This window comes from Lolium rigidum, chromosome 7, assembly GCF_022539505.1.
Source record: "Lolium rigidum isolate FL_2022 chromosome 7, APGP_CSIRO_Lrig_0.1, whole genome shotgun sequence".
Classification (NCBI taxonomy): Eukaryota; Viridiplantae; Streptophyta; class Magnoliopsida; order Poales; family Poaceae; genus Lolium; species Lolium rigidum.
Genome location: NC_061514.1, coordinates 90,735,534 through 90,752,472, shown reverse-complemented (window position 1 = coordinate 90,752,472; position 16,939 = coordinate 90,735,534). Strand labels below are relative to the sequence as shown.

Sequence of the window (16,939 nt, the reverse complement as noted above, 5' to 3'; positions counted from 1 at the left end):
CAGCCTGTGATGAAGGAATTTATTCGCCTCGGTACCCAAGTCGTTGGGTACCGTGATCATGCGAATAAACTTGAAGGTACTATTTTTCCTTGCCCTCTCTGCTGTTTTTACTCCTTTATTGTTTTGTCGTGACATTTACCGTTGTTTATTTTTTCCAGAAACTCTTGCCGAAGCCCTCCAACGCGCTGACGCTCTTGCTATTAAGTTAGAGCAAAGCGAGGCATCTCGGAAGAAAGCTGCAGCTGATACCGCCGCTGTCGAAGACCTTCGAAAAAGGCTTCATGAGGCGGAAACTGCCTTAGGCGACAACATATCCGAGCAAACTATTCGAGAAGCTGAAATCCTCAGTCGCTTGCAATCGCAAAGTCGACGTTTTGTCAGTAAGTCCTTAATCCTTTGCTACTTCTTCGGGTTGTCTAATTTTATCCTTGCGCAATTTTTGACGATCTTCCTTTTGCTTCTTTGTAGGGAAAACTCATCAGGATTTTGACTTGGAGTGTCCTGAAGGCGATCAGCTGCTTGGTGAGCTTTCCCTTCTTGAATTTCATGCAGAGGAAGCACGCGAAGGCCTTGCTGAAGCCAGAGCAGGTCTGTCGCGTCTTTTCCCTTATTTCTTCCCGAAGACACAGGAGCCCAAGATTTTCACAAAACTTGCCAAGCACTTCAACTCCCAAGAAGATCTTGGGCTCAAACTTCACCAAGAAGGTTTGAAAGTTGGCGTCGAGGGCACTATCGCCTTGGTTGCTGACAGCCAACAAGATGTCGACTGGACGAAAGTTGGCGACACAATGACAATGGAAACGAAGAGGTGGCAATCTTTGATCAAGGCTGCTAGGCCTAATGCGAAGAAAATCCTTGCCTACCTCGGATGCAAGCCAACTCCTGCTCCCAGCTCATCCAAGCCGGAGGTCAAGTAGGCCACCCTGTCTTTCCTTCGTTTTTCTTTTTCTTTCTTCCTTTTGATGCTGTCGCCAAAGTAGCTTTTGGCGACACTTATCCCACTAGCTCGTTAGGGTGTCCTCCATTGTAATGCCTTGTAAATATTCTGAAAATCAATGGAATTCTATTTTGCTTGATGATTGATGTCGAACCTTTTATTTTCAGTTGATATTTGATAACTATACTCCAACTCCTGCTCCTTCCGATATTTTGCCTACTTCTTCTTGCTCGAAGAAAGCGCTTGTTAATACTGAACTTGGTGAAGATTCCTCGAGTAAGAATTTACCGCAATACTTGGAAGAACTTCGTCAACAACTTCAGTATGCGAAGAAGCAAACACTTGTGATGATGGAGCAATCTCGCAAGGCATCCGAAAAAGAAAAAATTGCACTTCAACAAGCTCAAGAAGCCATAGCTGCCAAGGAAGCCGCCGTTTCTGAAGCTGAAAAGGCAACCACTCGAGAGAATTTTATGCTCGAATTGATGAATGAAGCCAGTGTGGATATGTCAGGTATGCCTTTTCAAATCAAAACTTTTTCTATCTTCCTGTTGTATCCTTTTTTGTGAGATTCTTGTTCCGTCGCCAAATAGGTTCCTTTCTCGATGCTGCTGCTGAAGACGAAAGGGTAAACGCAAGGACAAATCTTCTCGTTAACCTTTCTCTTGATCATGGTTCTCTATTCTGGGCCACCCCAGAGCGGACCCGACAGATTGTCAGATTTCAAGACCGCGCCTGTCAGGTTCGCGAGTTCCTTGATTTCTGCACTAGAATATTTGTCCCTGGTTTACAAGACGATGTTTCCTCGGAACGAGGCGCCCGACACTCTTCTTGGTTTAATGGAAAAATTTCGGGATGCTCCTCAAATCCATGGGTTTGTTCGGGCCCAACTATCTGCCGGCGCCAGGTTTGCTATGATGATGATCAAAATCTGTTATCCCAAGTTTGACATGAGTCAAATTGTGACTAAGTGCCTGGCGAAGATGGCGAAAAGAAAGAGGGATGTTGGCAAAATTGATGATCATGTGACTCCTGTAGCAGAAGATATGATGGATGAACTTCTTCGGATGAACGCTGAGTTCTTCGTGAAGGGCAGCTATGCTGAACACAGTACTCGTACTGTAAATCGGATGACCATAGATAATATACTAGGCCGCAATTGACTTTCTTTTTCTTTGAACTCGTTGAGTTTTCTCAGGAATTGCCTCTTGTATGTTGTAGACATATTCTATATTGTAAAGTCAATAAATGTTTCTATTTTTCCTCCTCAAGCCCCCGAGTGTCTCGGTGGTGAATTTCTTTATTGTATGTGCGAGGTTTTAAACCAAGGCAACTAAATTATATTGAATATGCTATATTTGCGGGTACGCGCCCCCGGGCCTTGTTGTTGATCGCTATTTTGTATCTTCGTTTATTTTGCGAGGTGTTTTTGCACCCAGGCGAAATATTTTCGGCAATATATATTGTGAATCTTGAGCACAAGCCCCCGAGCCTGTTGAAGAAAAAGATATATATCTCAACTATCTTTATTATATTGCAGCACCGCGAGCCCGCCTCATCAAAAACCTTTTCCGGCCCCACTCGGTGCCCCGAAAAAGGAAAAGAGTGTGAAAACTCGCGGGCGTTTCAGTACATTGTATTTTTACAAGGAGGACTATATTTCGACACTAAGCGTAAAAACGCCTTAGTTGTGCCACATTCCAGGGGTTTTTCTCGGGAACCCCTGACTTCTTATCCTTGATCCTGTATGCTCCTCCTTCAATGACTTCCGTGACGATGTAAGGGCCAAGCCATGGTGACTCGAGTTTTTCAGTACTCTGTTGATTGAGTCGTAGGACTAGATCTCCCACCTGAAAGGACCTTGGTCTCAAACGTCGGCTATGATAGTTTTTCAAGTCTTGCTGATACTTGGTGACCCGTGATAGTACTTCGTCTCTGGCCTCATCCAATGCATTGACATCGTCTTCCAATGCCTTTCTAGAAACTTCTTCATCATACTCCATAACTCTTGGGGAATCATGCTCTATCTCTATTGGCACATCGCCTCAGCTCCATGGACCAGAAAAAACGGAGTTTCCTGTGTCGCCGTATTTGGTGTTGTTCGAATACTCCACAATACACTCGGTAGTTCCTCTGGCCAGGTGTCGAGCTTTTTCCAATGGTCCTAACAAGCACTTCTTGATACCGTTGCAGATGATACCATTGGCTTTCTCGACTTGGCCGTTGGTTTGTGGATGTGCGACTGACGCGAAGTGCAACTTGATGCCTACCTCTGCACAGTATGCCTTGAATTCCTTGGATGTAAAGTTACTGCCGTTGTCTATGACAATGCTGTGAGGTACTCCAAACCGGAAAACAATGCTTTTCACGAACTTTATTGCAGATGCTGCGTCTGGTGAATTTATCGGCTTGGCTTCTATCCACTTGGTAAATTTGTCGACAGCGACGAGCATATACTCGTATCCTCCTGGCGAAGCTTTATGTAACTTCCCCACCATATCGAGGCCCCATTGAGCAAAGGGCCAAGACAATGGTATTGGCATCAGCTCTGCTGCCGGAGAATGAAGTTTCGCGGCAAATCTCTGGCACGCGTCACAAGTTCGTACTATCTCCTTTGCATCCTCGATTGCTGTCAACCAGTAAAATCCAGCTCGAAAAACCTTGGCGGCAATAGCTCGACTGCTCGCGTGATGACCACATATTCCCTCGTGTACGTCCTTCAAGATTATCCTTCCTTCTTCGGGTGTTACGCATCGCTGTAACAATCCCGAAATACTGCGTTTGTACAGCTCCCCTTTGACCACTGTGAAGGCTTTGGATCGTCTAATAATTCGCCTTGCTTCAACTGGATCGTCGGGTATTGTTTTCCTTAGGATGTATGATATGTACGCTTGCATCCATGGTATTTGTACCATCAATACTAGATCTTGTTCCTCTTCTTCTTCTAGTGTTTCTTTTGCGGCCCCCGAGGATTTCTCCTCTTTCTTCTTCTTCTTTGGTTTCTTCGGCTTTGTAGATCTCTCTGTTATTTCCTCCCAGAACACACCTGGTGGAATTGCGAGGCACTGCGACCCGATATTTGTAAGAACATCGGCTTCATCGTTGCTCAGTCTGCTGATATGATTTACCTCGCATCCATCAAATAATTTCTCGAGCTCGTTGTACACTTCTTTGTATGCCACCATGCTATCATTGACTGCATCACATTGGTTCATGACTTGCTGGGCCACCAATTGTGAGTCGCCAAAGATTTTTAGTCGAGTTGCACCACAAGCTTTCGCCATCTTCATCCCGTGTATAAGAGCTTCATATTCTGCCTCATTGTTAGACGCGTTTGGGAACGTCATCCGTAAGACATACTTTAATTTGTCGCCTTCAGGTGATATGAGTATCACGCCTGCTCCAGCTCCATCTAACCTTTTGGACCCATCAAAGTTCATAGTCCAGGTTCTTGATAGACCCGGGGGTCATGTATTTTGCAACTCCATCCATTCTGCGATGAAATCTGGCAGAATTTGCGACTTTATTGCTTTTCTTTTTTCATACGTGATGTCCCGAGGAGAAAGTTCTATTCCCCAAAGGGAGACACGACCTGTAGCTTCTGGATTGTTTAGTATATTGGATAAAGGCGCCTCGTTGACCACTATTATCGGATGCGCCGAAAAATAGTGCCGCAGTTTTCTTGCGGTTTTAAACACTCCATATGCTAGTTTCTGGTACTGCGGGTACCGCTGTTTTGAAGGCGATAGAACTTCACTGACGAAATATACCGGCCTCTGCACTCCATGAAGTTTTCCTTCTTCTTCTCTTTCGACAACGAGTGCTGTGCTGACCACTTGGGGTGTAGCCGCAATATATAACAGGAGGGGTTCCTTCTCTTTAAGCGCCACCAAGATTGGTGGTGTCGATATTGTGCGTTTAAGATCCTCGAAGGCTCTATCTGCATCTTCATTCCACTGGAACTTCTCTCCTTGTTTGATTAAGGCGTAAAACGGTAACGCCTTTTCTCCCAACCTGGCGACGAATCTGCTTAAAGCTGCGACTCGCCCAGTTAGCTGTTGTATTTCTTTCAACTTTGTTGGCTTCCTCATTGTTACGATGGCTTGGATTTTTTCGGGATTTGCTTCAATCCCTCTTGCTGAAACTAAGAACCCGAGAAGTTCTCCTGCGGGGACGCCGAAAGAACACTTCGTCGGGTTCAGCTTGAGACAAAACTTGTCGAGATTGTTGAAAGTTTCCTTCAAGTCCTCGATTAGTGTGTCCCCCTTTTTTGATGTTATGACGACGTCGTCGATGTACACTTGTACATTTTTCCCAATCTGTGTTGCTAGGCACTTCTGCATCATCCTCTGGTACGTTGCTCCCGCGTTTTTCAGGCCAAAAGGCATTGTTCGATAGCAAAACACGCCATAAGGTGTGATAAATGCTGTTTTGACCTCATCCTCTTCTTTCAGTCTGATCTGGTTATAACCAGAGTAAGCATCCAGGAAGGAAAGACGTTCACATCCTGCCGTGGAGTCGATAATTTGATCGATCCTCGGGAGGGGAAAGTGATCCTTTGGACAATGTTTGTTGAGACACGTAAAGTCGACACACATGCGAAGGACTTTAGTGTTTTTCTTTGGGACCAATACCAAGGAAAAAAATAGCTGGCTATAGCTTCGCTATAGCACCGCTATAGCTTCTCAGACATCCTTCCGCGACGCTAAGCCTGTTTCTTCCGCTACAGGCGCTACGTCCGCTAAAGCGCCGCTAATTACCGCTAAATTGTGTAGCCGCTAGAGGAGCTAGTGCGCCGCTAACAGAATTGTCCGATGACACTAGAATTTGAAGCCCAATACATGTTTTCGTCGGGCTGCTGCGCCGAGGACACGACGCCTTGGCTTGGGAGTCACGGGCTGAATCGAGACGACCGACCACGTCCGAAACTCAGGCTGGATTGTTTATACTCCTTTTTCATTTACTCTTTGTTTGATGGTGAATTGTTTCAGCTGTCAGCCAAAAATAATTTGTAGATAGAAGCTTGATTGTCTGTTCAAGCACTAGAACTGCTACGTCTTTCCTCCCTGTTACATACTTCCCTGCCTATTCAATTCCATTTCATTCCATCCCATGTAATTTTTTTAGAAATAAGGATTGTATATAGAATTGGCATATCTAGTTTAGTTCCTTAGCACATTATAAGCAATGCAATAATCCTGAAGACAAAGACAAATATTATTTTTCATGATATGTATGCTGCAATTTTTTGTTTCTATGACATATATTGCTTTTATAGAGAATACCGCTAAATGGTTTAGCTTCCGCTATAGCTGCGCTATAGCTTCAATAGCTTCTGGACGAGGTGTCCGCTAAATCAAATAGCCCGCTATTTTTTTCCTTGACCAATACTGGGTTTGCGACCCACGTGGCCTCTGTATGCAGCTCCTTGATGAAACCAGCTTCTCTTAGTCGATCAATTTCTGACAGCATAGCTTTGCGGTTTGGCTCCGAAAAACGTCGCAAAGGTTGTTTTATTGGTCTCGCTAGTGGATCCAAGTTTAGGTGGTGCTCGCCAAGTTCCCTGGGTACTCCTGGCATGTCAGCTGGACACCATGCGAAGATTTTCCAGTGCTCACGGAGGAACTTGACGAGCGCGCTTTCCTATGCGAGGTCCATGTCTGTCGCGATGGACGACGTCTTCTTCGGATCTGTCGGGTGAATTTGCACCTCCTTGGAATCCTTTGCAGTGTTAAAGGTTGGCTCCTTGTTAGGCCTCCCTACATATGGTAGTACATCATAATCAGTCGTAAGCCTTGATTCCATGTATTCTGCTTGCATCCCGAAAGTTTCTGACAGTCGATGAAAATCCTTGTCACATTTATCGGCTAGCGCAAAGCTTCCTTTGACTGTAATTGGTCCCTTAGGTCCGGGTAACCTCCACAACAAGTATGTATAATGTGGTACCGCCATAAACCTGGCATATGCTGGGCGCCCCAACAAAGCGTGGTACTATGATGGGAAATCTACAACTTCAAACTCCAACCTCTCTATCCTGTAGTTTTCTCGGGTCCCGAACTGAACGTCGAGATTGATCTTCCCCAACGGATAACTTGGCTTCTCCGGCGTAATTCCATGGAAACACGTATCGGTTGGCTTCAGATTTGCTAGAGATATGTTCATCTTCCGTAATGTATCTGCATACATAAAGTTTAAGCTGCTGCCTCCATCTATGAATACTCGCGATACGTCGAATCCCGCGATTACTGCTGGTAGGATAAGTGCTGACTGCCCTGGTCGAGGAACTTTCTGCGGATGGTCCGCTATTGTGAAGCCAATGTCTTGTCCTGATCAATTGAGGTACTCAATCGTTGGTGGAGGCATCTTCTCTGCCATGAACACATGTCGCGAGATTACTTTCTGAGCTCTATTGGATGGCCTGCCTTTCTGAATCATCGAGACCGCTCCATTGGAGTTGGGATCGACGTAAGGTGGTGGCGCTGGTGCTGCCGCTATTCTGAGCTGATGTCGATTTTCATCCGTAATTGCGGGAGGAGGTGGCAAGTGAATCTCACTCCTGGGCCCTTGCGGGTTTCTATTTGTCGCCTGGGCATTGGCATGCCCTGCCCACCTTAGCATTGCCTGAAAATTTCAGCAATCCTTTTGCAGGTGTCCTAACTGTCTCTTTCCAATCGTTGTCGAGATAAAAGTGCATCTGGCATGGCCCGTTCATCATCTCCTCAGGGGACAAGAAAGGTCTCTGAAACCTAGGTCCATTGTTTGGCCTGTTATTTCGGGAGTCATCTCTATTGTCGCCTCGCTGCTCGTTGCTCCTTTAATAATCATCTCTATTGTTTCCTCTAGCGCTTGCTCGAAATCCAGCCGAGATTTGGCCAGGTGCATCGTAACTCGAAAATTGTCGAGAAAATCGTCGTCTATTTTGAAAATTTCGACTGCGGTCCTCCTCTGGTGACCTGTGTCGTTTATTATGTACAGCATCCTCGCCATCTGCCCATCTGTTTGCTATTTCCATTAATGCTGATATTGTCCTTGGGTTGGTTCTTCCCAAGTCCTCCACAAAATCTCCTCGTCGAACTCCTGCCACAAACGCATATATCTCTCTCTCGTCAGATATATTTTCTGCCGAGTTTTTGATGATGTTCCACCTTTGAATGTACTTCCTCATTGATTCATCATGCTTTTGTCGACATGATCTCAAATCCTCTAGTGTCGCAGGTTTTTTGCAGGTTGATCGGAAGTTCTTGACAAACACATCCTCAAAACTGTCCCAGCTGTCGATGGAACCTGGGGGAAGCTTCTTTATCCATGATCTTGCGGCTCCGCTCAGGTGTATTTGAATGCTCTGCATGCCTGTTGCTCTGGTTCCACCTATCAATTTTACTGTCTCGAGGTAGTCGACTAGCCAATCCTCGGGATCTTGCACGCCATCAAATTTCTTGAAACTATCGGGTAGCTTGAATCCTGATGGGACTCGAGTTTTTCGAACTCGTCGCGTAAAACACGGGAGTCCACACATATCTTCTTCAGCAAGTTCTGGTGACTGTCGATGTTCTCTTCTATCTTGTCGCGCTCTATCTACCCTGGCTTGAGTCGCCGTATCTCTGACTCCACTTGCTCTTGGTGGATCTTGCACTGCGGCAGTAGGTCTCGGGCTATTTTGTCTTGCAATTCCTTCGGGAGGTGTGGCTGCGAACGCTGCTCCCATGGCTCCGCACCCTGCCATGGCCATGTTATACAACGCTTCTCTTGGATCCCCTGGAGGTGTCCTGGACGCTAGGATGAAAGCTTGCGTTGCCATGTATCCTGCTTCCGGTGTTTTTGGAATGATATTCCCCCTCGTGTCGATTGACATAAAAGACATATCCAGGTTTTGAATTAAAGTTTCTCTTTCAGCTTCAGGTATATTTTGCGTGCCGAGATCTTGCTCTCCTTCGAGCTTCCCTGTGACTGTCTCCCGAAGTTCCTGATTGTCGACTTAAATCCGCTCTTCGCCTGCTTGATGCGGAAGCTGCCTCCCTTCTTCTATTCAGAGCAGCTGTCTGTTTTTCCAATTCTCTTCCAGCTCGAGCGAGCCTATACTGGTAGGCCTGTAATTCTTCAGTTGTAGCAGTTGTCGCCATTGGTTCTGAACCATCCATAGCTCTTGCGGCTCTATCCCATGCTGCTTGTGGGAGTTGAACCCTAACACGTGGTGTAGGCCCGACATATTTGCTGTCCAAACCTCGCCTTAGGTCAGAGGGATCGACATATGGATTTCCCAATTCGTCGAAAGCCTCTGATGTTTCCTCCTGATCGCGACTTGCTTCTCCAATGGCGTAAATCTGATGATATTTTGGATTCTGAACCTTGCTGGGTTTGGTGACACCATCGTAGAGATTGGTGAAGACCTTTCCAACAGTGATGGATTTGTCGATGAAGTTGATGCTGTCGGTGTCACTCGAGTCATCGCTATATAGGAGTCCGCGGATGACTCGAAGGACATGTCGCTGAAGATCTTGGCGAGTTTTTCGCTTGCCTTGGTGCTGATGAAGCGTGGCGACGAAATCTCCTCGTCGCTTGACTCGATGGATGATGCTGAGCTTGAAAATCGGGATCGACCGCCGATAATCCCGACGAGATCGGAACTTCGAGACGATACGCTCCTTCTTTCTCGACGCGGAAGTGGAACTTTCCAAACGTCATCTCCATGGGCTCCTCCAGATAAGCATATGCATCCAAACGGGAGGGCGGGTGAGGAACAAAATCGACTAGACCAGTTTCGATCTGTTTACCTCTGTCCAAAGCGTTGCTTGCAGTTGATGAAGTCGACGATCTTGAACGTGCCATCGAGATCAGCTCCTTGTCGCCTCTAAATCCCACAGACGGCGCCAATTGACAAGGTATTAACTTGTCAATGCCTACGAGTAGTAGACTAGGGTTTCGTTGGATGTAGAGGGCAAGTAGATCTCGAAGGTTTCAGCCGAAAAGTACTCGATGATGTAAAAGCTAGGGTTTGTGAAATAATGATTCGATCATTTCTTTGTCCCTCGACACCCCCTTATATAGGAGGCGGAGCCGAGGGATTCGTGATACACAAGTTTACAGAGTCCAGGAGGGTTTCTAACCCGTCCCGCAAGATTACAAATAATGCCTCCTATTACAACTCTAGCTTTCCTTAATAATATCTTGGGCTTCTGAATCTTCTTATCCTTCGGGTCGTGGGCCTTCAGTAAACCCCGGGTACCTTCTTCGGCAGGCCCATTGGGGATGCCTATGTCAGCTAGTCATTCTTCGTCGCCGTTTGCGGCCTCTTCACGCGGGTCTGCCCGCGCTTCACCGACTCCGTCTACGTCGGCTCGCCGCTCTACACCGACTTTCGCGGCTTCTTCCCGCGGCTCTGGCCGCGCTTCGCCGATTTTGTCTCCCTCGGCCTGCCGCTCTACATCGACTTTTGCAGCCTCTTCATGCGGCTCTGTCCGCGCTTCGCCGACTTCGACTACGTCGGCCCGCCGCTCTACATCGACTTTTGCGACCTCTTCCCACAGTTATGGCCGCGCTTCGTCGACTCCGTCTACGTCGGCCTGCCGCTCTACGTCGACTTTCGCGGCCTCTTCACGTGGTTATGACCGTGCTTTGCCGACTGTGTCTTAATCGGCGTGTTGCTCTCTGTCGCCCCCTTTGGTGGCCTCTGTACGTGTGGGTGATAGCTCCTCGTCGGCACCTGATTGTATGTCGACCTCTCCAGTCGCGCCCCTCTCTGCGCATGAGATAGCGCAGCTTCACTGCCTGCTTGATGCTTGGGATTCCAGTTTACGTCAGCAGCCTCGCGGTCCGAGTCTCCACCCTCGTCCTCATTGCACCTACCGTGGCAAGGTTGGCCACACTTCCTCCACCTGCTGGACGCGGGATCCCAGTTTACGTCCGCAGTTCCAGGATCGTCAGCAGGCTGGCTCTTCGAGATCTTCTGCGGTTGCACTCTCCGATCGGGACATTCTCGTGGGTCTTCGTGGTCCGCTCGCTACTACGGACTCTTCCTCGCCGGCGCGCTGCCGGTTCCGTGATCGGCTCTTCCGGCACTCGCGTGACCACCACTTTCTACACGGTCGGGTACGTCCCCGTGGTATCCGGATTCCGGGGCTTCCTTTCATATGACCTCCGAGTCCTCTATTCTCGTCCGCTCTTCGGTCTCTTATTTCTCCCCGTCCGTGTTGTCACGGCTGATGGTACCTCTATTCCTGTTTCTAGTAGAGGCACCCTTTTTCTACTCCCTCTTTCTCTGTCCCTGATGTTTCTCATGTTCCTCGCCTTCAGATGAACCTTTTCTCTGCTAGCCAGCTCACCGATTCTGGTTGTCGCGTCATTCTTGACGCTGAGTCTTGTGCGGTTCAGGATAGTCGCACACAGGCCCTGGTTGGCGCTGGCCCTCGTAGCCGTAAGTCTCCGGGGCTTTGGGAGTTAGACTGGCTTCGTGTTCCTTCCGCTGCCACTTCATCTGCCAGTTCTCCTCCGGTTGTTGCCTCTGTCACCGGCTCTTTTCAGCAGTGGCATCATCGTCTTGGTCACCTTTGTGACTCTCGCCTGTCGTCTTTGGTTCATCGTGGCCTTCTGGGGTCTGTCTCCGGAGATGGGTCGTTACACTCGTCGTGGTTGTAGGTTAGGCAAACAGATTCAGCTTCCCTATCCTACTAGTGTGTCTCGTTTCTCGGTGACCGTTCAATTTAGTCCATTCAGATGTTTGGGGTCCGGCTCCTTCGCTTCGAAAGGGGGCCATCGATACTATATCTTATTCATTGATGATTTTTCACGGTACACCCGGGTGTTTTTCATGCGCTCTCGCGATGAGGTGCTCTCTATTTATCGGCGTTTTGCGGCCATGGTCCGCACTCGGTATTCCTCACCCATTCGCGTGTTCCGTGATGATTCTGCTGGTGAGTATATCTCCCAGCACCTTCGTGGTGTCCTTGCTGAGGAGGGCACCCTCGCTCAGTTTTCTTGTCCCGACGCGCATGCTCAAAATGGCGTCGCCGAGCGTAAGCATCGTCATCTTCTTGAGACCACCCGTGCTATGATGATTGCTTCTTCTCTTCCGCCACATTTCTGGGCTGAGGCTATCGCTACGTCGGCCAACCTCATTAACATTCAGCCTTCCGCTGCTCTACAGGGTGGCATTCCTCTCGAGCGTCTCTCTGGTGTTTCTCCAGACTACTCGACTCTCCGTTCATTTGGTTGCGTCTGCTATGTCCTTATGCCTCCTCGCGAACGCACCAAACTGACCGCTCAGTCTGTTGAGTGTGTTTTTCTCGGATACAGTGATGAGCATAAGGGCTATCGCTGTTGGGACCCCGTTGGTCGTCGGATGCGCATCTCTCGTGACGTCACGTTTGATGAGACGCGTCCCTTCTATCCTCGCCCCACCTCGGGTACTTACCCGGTGGATGATATCTCTTTTCTTCTTTTTCCGGATGCACCCCCTGCTGTCCCTCCTCCCCTCCCTCCTACTTCTGATGCGCCCCCTTCGGCGCCATCCTCTCGTTCGTCTAGTCCTCCTAGTACTCCTCGTTCTCTGGCTTCGGCTCCTTCCGATGCTGTCCCTTCTTCTTCTTCTTCTGATGACTTGTCTTCTGCAGATGAGCTTCTCCCTTCACGGCCCGTTCGTCAGCGTCGTGCTCCAGCTCGTTACTCTCCTAGTCAGTATGGTCTCTCTGTCGTTTCCGAGCCGACTTCTTATCGGGATGCCGAGCGTCATCCTGAATGGCAGCTTGCCATGGCTGAGGAGATCGCTGCGCTTGAGCGCACTGACACTTGGGATCTTGTTTCTCCCCCTTCTGGTGTTCGTCCTATCACGTGTAAGTGGGTCTATAAAATTAAGAGTCGCTCTGATGGATCTCTTGATAGCTATAAAGCGCGTCTTGTGGCTCGTGGCTTTCAGCAGGAGCACGGCCGCGACTATGATGAGACTTTTGCCCCTGTGGCTCATATGACTATTGTGCATACACTTCTTGTTGTTGCTTCTTTTCGTCGCTGGTCTGTCTCCCAGCTTGATGTTCAGAATGCTTTTCTTAATGGCGAGTTGAGTGAGGAGGTTTACATGCAGCCTCCTCCTGGGTATTCTGTTCCCGATGGGATGGTTTGTCGTCTTCGACGTTCTCTCTATGGTCTCAAACAGGCCCCTCGTGCCTGGTTTGAGCGCTTCGCCTCTGTGGTGACTCGCTGCTGGTTTCTCTCCTAGTCTTCATGATCCAGCACTTTTCGTTCACACTTCTCCTCGTGGACGTACTCTTCTTCTTCTCTATGTTGATGATATGATCATTACTGGTGATGATCCCGAGTATATTGCCTTCGTCAAGGCTCGTCTTCGTGATCAGTTTCTTATGACTGATCTTGGTCCTCTTCGCTATTTTCTTGGCATTGAGGTTTCCTCCACTTCTGATGGCTTTTCTATCTCTCAGGAAAAGTACATTCAGGATCTTCTTGCTCGTGCTGCTCTTGGGGATGAGCGCACAGTCGATACCCCTATGGAGCTTAATGTTAAGCTTCGTCCTACTGATGGTGATCCTCTTCCTGATCCCACCTGTTATCGCCATCTTGTTGGGAGTCTTGTTTATCTTGCTGTCACTCGTCCTGATATTTCTTATCCTGTTCATATTCTGAGTCAGTTTGTCTCAGCTCGTACCACTGTTCACTATAGTCATCTCCTCCGTGTTCTTCGTTATCTTCGTGGCACGATCACTCGTCGCCTTTTCTTTCCCCGTTCCAGCTCTCTCCAGCTCCAGTGCTATTCGGATGCTACGTGGGCGAGTGATCCTACGGATCGTCGTTCGCTTTCGCTTTACCGTGTGTTTCTTGGTGGTTCGCTTGTTGCTTGGAAGATGAAGAAACAGGTCGCAGTTTCCCGTTCGAGTGTTGAGGCTGAGTTGCGGGCTATGGCTTTGTTGATTGCTGAGGTGACTTGGTTACGGTGGTTGCTTGCAGATTTTGGGATCTCTGTTACGACACCCACTCCACTTTTGTCTGATAGTACAGGTGCTATCAGTATTGCACGTGATCCGGTCAAGCATGAGCTGACCAAGCATATCGGTGTTGATGCTTTTTACACACGTGCACAGGTACATGATGATGTTGTTGCGGTTCATTATATGCCTTCAGATTTGCAGTTGGCGGATTTCTTTACGAAAGCACAGACTCGAGCGCAGCATGATTTCTTACTCTCCAAACTCAGTGTTGTGGATCCACCATGAGTTTGAGGGGGGGTGTTAGATGTATATATTTGTCTATTATATTTACCCCATATGTTAGGGGGTTTTCTGCATATGTGCACCTGTACATGTACTATATATTGTGGTATTTGGCCCCCTGGTAATACAACAAGCATATTTCCCTAACAGCTTGCTCCACAATACTCACGCCTGAACAGTTAGAATCTATCCTTCAAACTTTCAAAGCTAACAACTTCTGCTGCAACTTACTGCAGGATGCGGCCTATATGATCATACGGGGCCTGAAGACGATGGCGCTGCGCGTAGAGACGCAGAACCGCACATCCTTGCGCATGGCGCGCCTGCTTGAGAACCATCCGAAGATCGAGCATGTGTACTACCCTGGGCTCAAGAGAAGCCCGTGGCACCAAATAGCCAAGAGCCAGATGACCGGTTTCGGCGGCATCGTCAGCTTCGAGGTAGCGTCAGACCTTCACGGCGTCATGAGGTTCGTAGACGCACTCGAGATGCCCTTCATCGCGACATCGCTCGGCGGGTGCGAGAGCCTCGTGCAACAGCCGACGGTCATGTCCTTCTGGTACGTTTACGTTTTAGGATTGTTTCTGCTTGCAACCTACAGGATGCAGCGTGCTGCGTGCATGATGGAATTTCTGACTTACATGCATGGGTTTATGGTTTCATCAGGGGCAAGAGTGACGAGGAGAAGGGCAAGAATGGGATCAAAGATAATTTAGTGAGGTTCAGTTTCGGGATTGAGAAGTTTGAGGATCTCAGAGATGACATTCTACAAGCCCTGGAGAAGCTTTAGGACTATTTCCTGATCAACAAATAACGACTTTGACAAAACTAGTTAGGCGGAAACTTTATTGTACTACCTCTGTCCATAAATAAACGTTTGAGATTTCTCTAAATTTAGATGTATCTAGACGCTATTTAGTGTCCAAATACATTCAGATTTAGATTAAACTCGGAAATTTATTTATAGACGGAGGGAGTACTTGTAATATACCAATAATACGTTGTTGATTAATTTGTGACAAAGTTCAAAGGAGGGTTTTACTTTTATTTTTTTGAAGGCAGACTCAAGTTTGTTGATGGACATATATATATGTGTCATATGTACTCCTTCTATTTTCAAACAAGTGAACTTCTAACTCTTGTCTAAGTCGATTTTTGGAAAAAAAAATCACCAGCTTACTGAAAAGATTAGCAACATTTATTAAGTGTGAATACAAGAAAGAAACACTTAAAGATTCATCTAAGACGTACAAACATTTAATAGAACATGAACATGCATTCCATTTGCTTACTAAAGTTCAAAAATAATTATTAAGTTATAAATATCTTGACTATTATTTTTCTATGGTTTAAATTATATTTTTAGGTGATTATAAAAACCAACTTAGTGTTTTCTCATGATTAAATCTAACTTAAAGAAAAATGTTTAAAGGATGGATTGAAGAAATAACTTTAAATACAAGTTAATATTTATTTAAAATTTACTAAATTTAATATTTAAAATAATATTTAAGTTTTAATCCTTAATAATTTGGGACTTAATAATAATACTGTAAATGAAAATTCCATTTTGTTGTATACTTGAGTTACGAAGTATTATCTAAATTATTGCTACTTCTGTTCCAAAATATCAGCCTTTTTTAGAAAGCTTTCTTCGTATTTTTTCTGGAATTTATGCCAAATAAAAGAAAATGCATAAACAAAATTTATTTATTATAACTCAAATGTAAATTTTTTTGTACAATATTATTTTTAAGAACAATTTGATAAGTCATATGTATTTTTTCTTATTTTTCATTTCGTTGTGACTTTTGAAAGTTTGCGCTATTTTCAGGAATTTACTAAATGTTTAAATCCTATTTCTAACATAACTAGACTTAGTCCATGTCACTGTCTAGTGGCCACGGACACGTCAGCTACCACGTTGGCATGCTAACCCGGTAAAACAGGTAGGTCGGCCAAATGATGATGTTTCCGGTCAGAGAGATTATATCAGTCCGACTGTTGTCGACACCAACGGCGATTTAAGGACATGGGAGCTACACAAACACGTGTGTTCGACATGCAATATTACCGCGGAACGAACGAGCTACAACACAGACCAAATGGTCCACTAAAATGGTGGCGGCGCACTTCGACTATCATCGGGAATACGTTACAGACGACCATATGGTGCGTAAATAAGTTCTAGAGAAGCGCAAGCTCACAGTGAATCATTTTCAGGGGTTGACAACACAAATTGTAGGAGACGAGCTCTTTGTCGAGAAATCCGACGAGTGTCGGTAAAAGGGAAAAACTCGATTCCGGTGATTGGAGACTCCCCTCCTCGATTCCTTCCTCGAGGATGATCACCTCGGCAAGATGTTGCTTCACATCTACTCCACGGATCTTGGGGTGGACTACTTCGACGACAAAAAAGAGGTTTTCTAGCAACGACCTAGGTAATGGAAGAAAGCAACAGATAGAGATGAATTGAGAGGACGCAGATGCATTAGGTTTTCCGTGGGGGCTCTTCAAGTAGTTTATAGGGCTAGGGGTGGTCAGCATTAACTCACCATAACAACAACTACGGAGATTCAATAGCGGTGACGACACTTGTTTTGCGCGCGAAGCCTTTTGACCCTACTGGAACTGGACACAGATGGACTTGAATTCGTCTCTAAGTCAATCTCTAGCGTCTAGTTGGTCCTTATCAGCAGCAGCGTCTAGTTACACACCTCAGAAAATTGAACCAATTTACGTGCATATAGATAATGAAAAGCTACAGCTGCGTGATTTTATCAAGATT

General features: G+C 46.7%; 1 pseudogene; it reads left to right on the top strand.

Moving 5' to 3' along the window:
- The window catches only part of LOC124671654, a 38,619-nt pseudogene extending 23,678 nt beyond the window's left edge, over positions 1-14,941 (top strand).
- Positions 14,942-16,939: the final 1,998 nt, after the last annotated feature.